Here is a 10,909-nt window from a genome sequence, read left to right as displayed (position 1 = left end):
TAAATGTTGTATATGAAAAAAGCAACTTTTATTTTTATTTGTTAGTTTTTGTTTTTATAAAAAGTTAATTATTTTTAAAAGACCAAAAAAAAGAGTACAAACTCATATTGAATTTAAGAGAGAAAAAGACTATTTATTTTTGTATTTAATTTTTTTTCATTGTTTTAAATAAAAAATGCAACTAAAAAAAGAGTTTTCTTATTTTTATTTTTAAAAAGTATTTTTCTAGAATCTTCATAAAAAATAGGTCGCCGATCCGACGAAGAGTATCCTTAATGTATATTACTAAAATGAAGAGTAACCATCCAGGGTTAAGAAAGTTTACAATGTAAGAGCCATTTAAAAATATAGATGTGGTACTGTGGTAGTCGCATAGTACGTTTTCCCTATTAAAAATTTGACTAATGCTATGGTCTTTCCCTAATTTCTTAGTCTGGCTTCTTTTACAACTTGTGGTGTCGTCTATTTCTAAGCATTTCTCTTTTATGCCATATCTCTCATGTTGTGAAACAAAGAGGTTGGTGAGTTCTAGATGAATTTTCTTATTGTTTTTGACCGATGAGCGAATAATTATATTGTTATATGGGATGTCCTCTGTCTTAGGTAGTGAGATCACATATAGGAGAAGTGAGTCTTTAGCAATCATTGCTGGTTCTGCATATTTGAGAGCTTGAAGTTCGTTTTTGAAAGGCAGTGTTTCTGTTTGGGAAAGTATCCTTGGTTTACAGGGATTGAACTATTTGTGTTTCCTGTAGAAATACTGTAGTTCCGGAGATTTAAATTTTGTATCTCCAAACAGGACGCATATGCCTCAGGTAACTTTTGGAGTTTTTGGATAATTAGCATATTGGAAATATTGCTGCGTAATCCTCTATTGAAGACATCGAGTGCCCTATTTCGGTAGCTTTCTATCAAAGCGTCTATAGTTTCTTGAGAGTGAGTTTGGGCTTTGATTTTTTTAATTATTAGAGAAAGTTGATAATTAACTCGAGTATAAAACTGATCTATACTCCAGTTTTTCTGATTTAGGGTTGTCAACTCATGTTCTAAGGTTCTTAGGTCGCGTTTATCCGCGTAATGTAATGAAAGACATGTCTTCATCCTTTCCCAACTATCATTAAAAATATTATATGAGATTACTGCTGTGTCAGCCGGTCCTCTCACTTTATGCCTGATGTGCTGTAGGATAGCACGGTATAGAGGTTTCTCCCTGACTATTGCGTAATCCTGTAGGATAGACTCTACACTATGAACCCATGAGATATACTACACGGGATTCCCGTCGAAAACCTGCAAATCTCTTAGACAGTCTTGTTTGATAGCTTCTTGAATTTGCTTCATCATGAAGGAATTGCCTTACACTGAACAGGTTTTTAGTTATGATAGTGTATATAGTTGAATATAAGTAGTGTACTTTAAAGATTTGCAATGTTGTTTTAATATAATAGCTTCCTTTACTTTCATGAATTTGTTTTCAAAGGTATTCTTAAATTATAAATTGTACTTTTTCCTTAATAAATTAATAGATTCCTTTTTTATTGTTTTCTCAAATATTTTAGAATTCTAGCTTTTTTCTTTATATTGTATATAATTTTTTCTGTTAAAAAAAAATATATATATATGTAGGTAGGAACAGGATCGTTAACATGATTTCTGGACAGTGCGCTTTGGTCCCTTTTGTCGTGTTTATTCGCCTACTCATGGAGCGGATGATGTCACTTGTTGACGGCGGTGAACTTCCCTGTAAGGTTTTTGGTCGTTGAGCTTTGCTGTGGATGTTTTTTCCCTTGATAAATTTTCCGTGTATCACCTTAGGTTTTATCACTTTTTATCTTTGAGGGTTCCACTTTTTCGAAAGTCACTATTACTTTTCCAGGGTTATTTGAAGAGTTTTTTGTTTTAATTAGTCACTTGTTCCGGGATTTTGGAGAATTTTTAACCACTTTTTCCAGGATTTTTTAGAGTGTGTTTTTTATGAACCACTTTTTTCCAGGATTTTTGGAGTGTGTTTTTTATTAACCACTTTTTTCCAGGATTTTTAGAGAGGTTTTAATAACCACTTTTCCCAGGATTTTTTAAAGGTTTTTGCTAAACCCTTTTTTCCAGAGGTTTTATTCAACCACTTTTCGCGGGGTTTTTTGTTAGTTCTTAATTAAGCTAGGTGCCAGACTGTACTATTAGGTTAGGTTAGCCTGGTTGGCAATAAGCCGCGCATAGACCTTTTGGTCCCTAGCGATACCAGATGGAGACCGACCTCTATGAATACCTGAAGTAGACATCATGTAGGATGTCAGCGCTTTTAGCGAATCTAAGTAGGGCTGGGAGCTCCGCTTTAGAGACGTCTTCCAGACCCTCAAAAAGTGGGGCTCCCAGGCATTTTAGTCGCGTTTTTAGTAATGCCGGACAAGCACACAGAAGGTGTTCTAGAGTCTCCTCAACATCCTCTCTGCATTTCCTGCATTTGTCCGTGTTAGCAATCCCTATCTTGTACGCATATGCAGCCAGTAGATTGTGGCCTGTTAGCATACCTATGATAGTTCTGCATTCCTTTCGCAAGAGAGTAAGTACGAATGGAGTCAGTTTTTTGTCGTTAGTTCTACACATGAATTTTGCTGTTTTGCATGGGGTCAAGTTAGTCCACCTAGCTTCCACTTGCCTTTTCATGTGGTCGTCCATTTCGTTGTATATTGTGTTTAGCGGTCTCGGTATGTCGTTCTCTTGTTCAAATGGTAGTCTCACAGCACTTTTTGCTATCTCATCTACTATTTCGTTCCCCATAATGCCTTTGTGACCAGGTATCCAGTAGATATACAGCCTATTGTTTCCGGCTAGCCTTTCTATGGCCTCCCTGCTCCGTCGAACATTTTTGGACTTAATACAATATGAGCTTATTGCTCTTATTGCTGCTTGACTATCCACGTATACATTAATTGTTGAGTTCTTTCTTGTTCTAGAGTAGGCTAGCTCCGCGGCCTTCCCCACAGCAAAAACTTCCGCTTGGAAAATACTGCTGTGGTCTGGCAGCTTGATAGGCTGCCTTATTCCTATTTTTGAGCAGTAAATACCCGCTCCCACTCCGTCTGGAGTTTTCGAGCCGTCTGTATAGATGTGAAAAGTTCTATGGCCAGGCTTCATGCCTTTGTGCCATCCCTCCTCTTCAATTGTAGTGCGAAACCTTCTCTCCCAAATAAAGTACGGAGTCATGTAGTCCGTGCCACCTGAGCTCCACTTTCCTATTGAGCTGTGACCGAAGGTTCTGTAGGTGAATACCCCCGCAGCCATTAGCCTCCTCGCGGATTTCGCTGCCAGGTTTTCCGCCATGAGGTCAATAGGTGGCATGCTGAGTATCTTTTCCAGCGCCGCCGTTGGAGTGGTCTTCATCGCTCCTGTTATGCACAGAGCAGCGAGGCGTTGAATCCTTTCTAGCGGCATTAAGTATGTCAGTTGTTTTGTCGTAGTCCACCATACTAAGGTTCCATACAGCAATATCGGTCTGACTACTGCTGTGTAGCACTAATGCATCAGAGAGGGTGATAGACCCCAAGTAACGCCCAGCATTCTTTTACATGCGTACAATGCATTACTGGCCTTCTTCACCCTCTCCTCAACGTTGTGCTTCTACAGCAATTTGCTGTCCAGTATTACTCCGAGGTACCTCGCATAGTCTTTGAGAAGTAGTTCGTTATTGCCCAGCTTCGGTAGGTTCCACGCCGGAACTTTGTACTTCCTGGTAAAAAGTACCATGTCCGTTTTTCCGGCGTTTATCCCTAGCCCTGCGCGAGATGTCCATTGGTGTATCGTTTTGAGAGTGTTGTTCATCACATTACTGATGGTGTCCAGGTACTTTTCCGTAACTACTATAGCTATGTCATCGGCATATGCCACTAGTTTAGGTGCCCCTCCGTCAAGTTTCTTAAGAACTTCATTTGCTACAAGTAACCATAATAGCGGTGATAGTACCCCACCTTGCGGAGTACCTCTACATGCATATTTGGTGACGCTCGCATCGTTCCACTCCGCTTTTATCTTTCTGCTAGCTAATAGCTGCCTTATCCATAGATAAACCGCGGGTTGCACATTAAGAGTCTCAATGCTGTTTAAAATAGCATCTTTTGTCACGTTGTTAAAGGCTCCTGATATATCTAGAAATACTCCTAGAGCATACTCCTTATATTCTAACGCCTTTTCTATGTTTAGTATAAGTGAGTGAAGTGCAGTTTCAGTGGATCTGCCTTTAGTGTAAGCATGCTGCGCCTTGGATAATTCGTCCGGCGCACTTGTGTCTCTAATGTATGTATCTTAAATCTTCTCTAACGTTTTCAGGAGAAATGAGGTCAGACTAATGGGCCTGTATTCCTTTGAGTATAGAGGGTTGCTTTTTCCCGCTTTTGGAATAAACACAACCCTCGCCTCCCTCCACGATACAGGAACGTAGCTGAACCTCAGGCATCCCCTGAATATCGTTCTTAACCATGGTACCACAAGGTGGCTTACTTTTTGGAGCATGGCTGGGAAGATTCCATCCAGTCCTGGCGATTTATATGGGTCGAAACTTTGTATAGCCCATTCTATTTTGTTGGTTGTAATTACGTTCGTCGGGATTTCTTGCACAATATCTCCTCTAGGTTCGAGATCTGTAATGTCCGCACACCCTGGAAAATGTGTACTGACTAGGTCTTCTAGAGAGTCCTCACAGCTGTCAGCCCACTCCCCGTTAGTTTTTCGTATTGTTCTTGGCATAGACGGATTCTTGGATATCAGTTTCCTAAGTCTAGTCACATCGTTAGTGCCTTCCATACTGCTACAGAAGTCTTTCCAAGATTCTCTCTTGGCTTTACGTATCTCTTTCTTGTATACTTTTAGCAGATCCTTATACTCTTTCCAACAGAACTCATCGTCAGCCACTTTTGCTAACCTATAGAATTCATGTACCCTACGCCTTTGTGCTCCTAAATTATGTAAATTTAGCAGCAGTCGATAAGAATTTCTTGGTGATTAGAAGCAAAGAATGTTAGGTAGCTTTTTAATATGACCTATATACATATTTGAATTTTTCCAAATCATCCAAAATTATATACATATGTATGTTATGTCTGTCAGTCTGGTGTCTGTAAAACTTTGTTGAATCCCTTCAACTGAATCAAAATCCTCTATAGAAAACGCTTCATTACCAGGCGCACAGGAAGATGGCATATGCAAATGTAAATTTGTGAATTTATATACATTTGCGCATATGTATATGCTGTGTGTATGTATGCTCACTAGCGACAGCTCAAAATAAAACGGTAGACTTCTCAAGAAATCCAGCGCGCACTCATAGGCGCTGCGCACATTCATAGGCACAGCATTGTACATATACACATATTTACGTACATATATTGATGCATACATATGTACGAAGCCGCGGGCACTCGACTTGACAAAAATTCAAGATTTATCAAATATTGGCAAATAATTCTACGCGAAATATTCCAATATTGACTATTTTCGAATTGTCGAGAAAATTGGCATATGGGCGGCTCGTTTTATGAATGAAAGTTCTTGCTCTTAAAACTATGAGCTCGAATTAATCAATGAATTTTTTGATGATGAGTTTTTGTTGCACAGTACAATAGTTGAAACTGTTCGGCGCCGCCGCGACTATTCAGCGCTATGGCAACTAGAATGATGGCCGCTACGCCTGCGTCTATGACTGTTCTTGTAGTCGCTGGGCATAGAATTTTAGCTTTGAACGACATACGCATTTTGAGGAATAAAGTGAGTGCCCTGTGTGTGCGGTTGTATGCACATGCATATGTGTATATTAATAAGCATTGTTTTGCTTGAATTCAATTCACATATTTATATTTGCATATGCCATCTTCCTGTGTGCCTGGTAATGAAGCGTTTTGTATACAGAATTTATTGATTTGATCAATTGAACGTACATAGATAGATATAGTTAGGGCATCAAGTGTGCATATACGCACATGCACATGCGTCGATGCATATGCAGAAGAAGTTGTTTTAGCATTTGCAGGAATTCGATCATTCGAATATTTACTCCCTAATTATTGCATGAAATATGATAAGGCGATGCTCGTGAGGTAGGTCATGTTGCTTCAGTGCACACATATGCGTGCAACATATACATATTTAATAAAGATGCAATTGAACTTAGTTGTCCCATATATGCAAATACGTTTCTTTGAAGTTTTCCTTTATTTATTTTAAAGTTTTATACTATCTAGAAAATGCATACATACAAATGTATGTATATTATTATTCCCTGTAATAAAATGTAAATTGAAAAAAATTTGGTTTGCCAAAGGAACAAATAAATGCATATTCAAATGTAAATACATATGTCGATATACCAAAACACTTGTATGCTATGAATTAATTTCGACTCAAACGCACATACCAAAATGTGAGAGGTAAATTAAATCAAAATATTAAAGTTACTTTGATTTGAAATGTTGGCGCATATAATAATTTCAATCATTTTTTCTTCATCACCTTTGTTTGAAAATACAAATTGAACAACATAAGGGAACATAAAAATGCACAAGCAAATGCCTTGCAAAATGCCATCGGCATTCGTCAATTTGATTTCATACAGAGACCAAAAACTGAGCAGAGCCAATATACTTGTAAATAATTCATTGTAATCAGCTCTGTTAAGAAGTTCCCCGCTGTCGAGTTAAGCGAGGTGAAATAGTGTTCGCGGTTTCACTTCATTTTTGACAATTCACACTATTCGTAGCTCGTGAGAATTCTCTATATTTAACGTTCTCTGCACTAACGTTCTCTGTATGTGCTTTATCAGAAACAAAAATTAAAGGAAAAGGCAACATAGCAGCAGATGGTTATGTTCTAATATATAGCGGAGTCAGCAAGAACATGAGAGCAAAAGCGGGAGTTGGAATTTTAATGGACGCGAAAATGAAACCAAATATTAGTGACATTTTTTATATAAATGAGCATGTACGATTCACAAATGATAAAAATTACATTAACCTGATTAGTGTTTATGCCCCTCACATCACGAAATCGAAAGAGAAACGTCTTGAGTTCTACAAAATTCTTCAGAAACAGATGGATACAATAAAGAGTAGTGAATAGGTTATAATTATGGGTGATTTAAACGCTAGAATAGGCAGAACAGCATTAACCGGTATAAAGCAGAGATTTAATGAATAAATAATAAATGATAGCGGTGAAATGCTAACAAACTTCTGCGCGCATAATAATCTAAGAATCAACAATACTTTCTTTGATCATGCCAAAAAATACAAATATGGATACTTTTAAAAATTCGCAAGGACAACAGTCAGTAATCGACTATAATATTTCAAACAGACAGTTCACACCACAAAATATATTGGACGTACGAACACTCAATTCAGCCAATGTCGGAAGTGACCACAAATTGGCATTACCAACGAAAAAGTAGAAAAGTACAAACTCTTGAAAGTATTAAGATTTTACTAGCGAACAGATTATCGCAAAAAATTACTAAAAATTATTTAAACGAAAATGATGATCCGAATGCAGCATGGAAAAAAATTAAATCCAACATTTTGGAAGCATCAGAAGAAGCTCTAGGCAAACGGCTAGTAAGCATTGCTAAGTCTAAAGGGAACAAAACTCCCTGGTTCGCCGAAGAAGTAAAACGGATAACTGAACAGAAAAAGAAGGCAATTTTAGACTAGAAGACAGCAAAAACAGGTGAAAGCAAAGTAAGTTACTTTGAACAAAGAAATGGAACCTACGCACTTCCGTCCTTAAAAACAGGCCCAACAACTTCTTTGACACCAGACCAGGCGATTTTTGGCGGAACGGCATCATCGAGAGGTGGGAAGAGGTTTAAAACAGCAACGGCGTTTATATAATTGATTCACTTATTTAATTATACTATACATTTTTTTGTTTAAATAAAAGTCTTTGGTAAAAACGCTACCAACTTATTCCCTAACTCATATTAAAATGCGAAAAACAAATGCGTAATGAAAAGGATTGGTAGCTCAGAAAGCCAAGAAGAAATAACGAGTAATATCAAAGCAGCAATGTTTGAAGTTTCAGGATGTAGAAATAACCATTATATCGCAAATAAATTTAACGGTTATATCAAAAATACAAGTTAATAATTAACATATTTATTTTAATAAAGTTCAATACCCCTTGTCGCAATTCAATTGCTGACACTTTTCCGTAGTTAATAAAGTTAATAAATTTATTGTAATAAAGTTCATTTCCCCCTGTCGCAATTTAATTGCTGACACATTTCCGTTTGTTCCTAGTATAAAAAAATATACCACAGAACCTGAGGCTGTACGTGTCCGTCCGCAGGCACCCGTTCGTTTATAGAAATGTATTGAATCCTTAGTAATGAAAAGTAAAACGGAAAAAATTCGTGCAATCGGAACGGTTCTAGTTAAGTGAATTAAGTGTTAATAAACACAAAAATAATAAAAAGAACTACCACAGTGAAAAATTGGAAAAAAAAATTAAAAACCAATAAAAACGTTTAATAACTAGATGAACAATTTAACAAGTTATAATAAATACTTATTGAAAACAAATCGAACTACAACATAAAAATCAAAAAAATCAACATCAACACTCAAAATAGAAGTCTAACATCCATTGGAAGATTAATCAGCCATAACCAGTTGAAAATCATCTTTACTTAAAAATAAAATCAACACCAACAACAACACAACATTAATAATTTCATCGGTAAAGCAACAATTAAAACATGAAGGCAGTTCTAATTATTTTGTAAGTTAAAATTATATTAATTTATATTTGAGCGTTAAGAAATATATTCTTGCTTTAGTAAAAACTCGGAACGTAAAAATAGAAAAAAATGATAGAAAGGAAGAAGAAACATTTTTTTTAACAAGGAAAATTAAAGAAAAAAAAACAATTTTAAATACTATGGCTAATCCCAACAACCTGACCTTAACAATCCTAACCCCGACCAAACCCCAAACCCATCAGTAGGCCCACAAAATTTTCAAATGAATGTCGAATTAGAGAATACGATAGTTTCCATTTGTGCGCAACAGTGTAGGAGTATTGTGCAGTCTATAATAAGCCCAAACGCGGACATAAATTACGGGAATGACCAAACCCTAGGGGAGAGATATAGGGAAAATTTAAACCACTTGGACAAAATTCCAGATATAGTATATTATATTAAGAAGTTTGAGGGAATTTTCTGGAAAGCCCTCCGAACTTAACTCCTGGAAAAAAAGTGTTGAAAGGGTATAACAAATCTACAACTCAATGAGGGGAAGTCCAAAATTCTATGGAATCCTAATCGTAATTAGAAACTAAGTAATAGGGAATGCAGACATTGCATTAGAGTCGTATAATACGCCTCTACACTGGAATAGCATAGTAAGATGTTTTACCCAACATTACGCCGATAAACGTGACTTAGACGCACTGGAATACCAAATGACCTCACTTATCTAAGGAAGAAACACTATTCAAATTTTTTATCAACAAGTCTATTCGCACCTATCTTTGATACTAAACAAAATTGGCTGCATGGCAATGAGACAAGAATCTTTGCGACTTTTGACTCAGACATATCGAGACAAAGCTCTCGATACTTTTATAAGAGGCTTAAACGAAGACCTACCGAGACTCCTAAGCATTCGTGAACCTTCAGATCTTCCACAAGCACTACATCTTTGCTTGAAGTTGGAAAACCAACATTATAGATCGGAATACGCGAATAAACAACAAAACCATGAACATCGTCAGCAGCAACCACTTCCTTCAATGCGTAACTTAAACACACAAAATTATATTAGTAGACCATTTTACCCGGAATTAACGTTTCAACACTCTACCAAATACAATACTCCTAGGAACAGTATGCAAAAAATACATTTAAAAATCAACTGCCCTTCCCTTACCATAACCCGCAACAAGCGTTCCAACCGCATCACCAAATGCGACAACAATTCCAGTTTCAACCGACAAGACCGACAGAACCCAACCCCAACGATCTGAACCTATGGAGATTGATCAGTCGGTACAAACAAGAAATATTAACTACCAAAGCAGACCACGTCAAATGATGCAACCCCAAGGCAAAAGACCTGTATCAATGAATCACGTGGTGAAACATTTAACCAACAACGAAATTTTCACGTACAAACTAAACAGAAAAATTTTGACAATATAATAGAATCTGAAGAATTTGAACCCGAAAATTACGAAGACAACTACTACCACCAACTGCAAAATGAAGATATCGAAAAATACGTTGAATCCTTAGATCAACGGGATCAACAATATCGAATTCCTACCCAAGATCTGACTGATATTCATTTTTTAGGCTAACATATTTTTCGCTCCCATATTTCGAGTGCAAGGCGAAGAACGGTCGAATCTTAAGAATATTCATAGACACAGGGTCTAATAAAAATTATATTCAATCATCTCTCGTTAACAATCCCAAACAAAACGAAACTTTTTTTTGCCAACTCAGTTTCTCGTGACATTAAAATCACACATCATACATTCGCGAATCTGTTTAATTTACCCGATCATCCTATTAAATTTTATATTTTACCTTCTTTAAAATGATTTCATGTTATTTTAGGCCATGACAGCTTGCAGGAAGTAAATGCTATAATTCATATTAAGGAAAAATACATGTTAATAAATCACAAAATTAAAATTCACCAACAAATTGCCTAATCCGTAAACAAAATGGAATTTAGAACTAATCATATGGACGACGTTCAAAAATCTCAATTAGAAGAAATTATAAATAATCATCCCAATTTATTCAAAAACCATGGGCCGCCGTAGCCGAATGGGTTGCTGCGTGATTACCATTCGGAATAAACAGAGAGAACGTTGGTTCGAATCTCGGTGAAACACCAAAATTAAGAAAAACATT

Source organism: Anastrepha obliqua, chromosome 6 (assembly GCF_027943255.1).
Source record: "Anastrepha obliqua isolate idAnaObli1 chromosome 6, idAnaObli1_1.0, whole genome shotgun sequence".
Taxonomy (NCBI): domain Eukaryota; kingdom Metazoa; phylum Arthropoda; class Insecta; order Diptera; family Tephritidae; genus Anastrepha; species Anastrepha obliqua.
The sequence above is the reverse complement of the archived record's forward strand: the minus strand, read 5'-3'. Positions refer to the sequence as shown.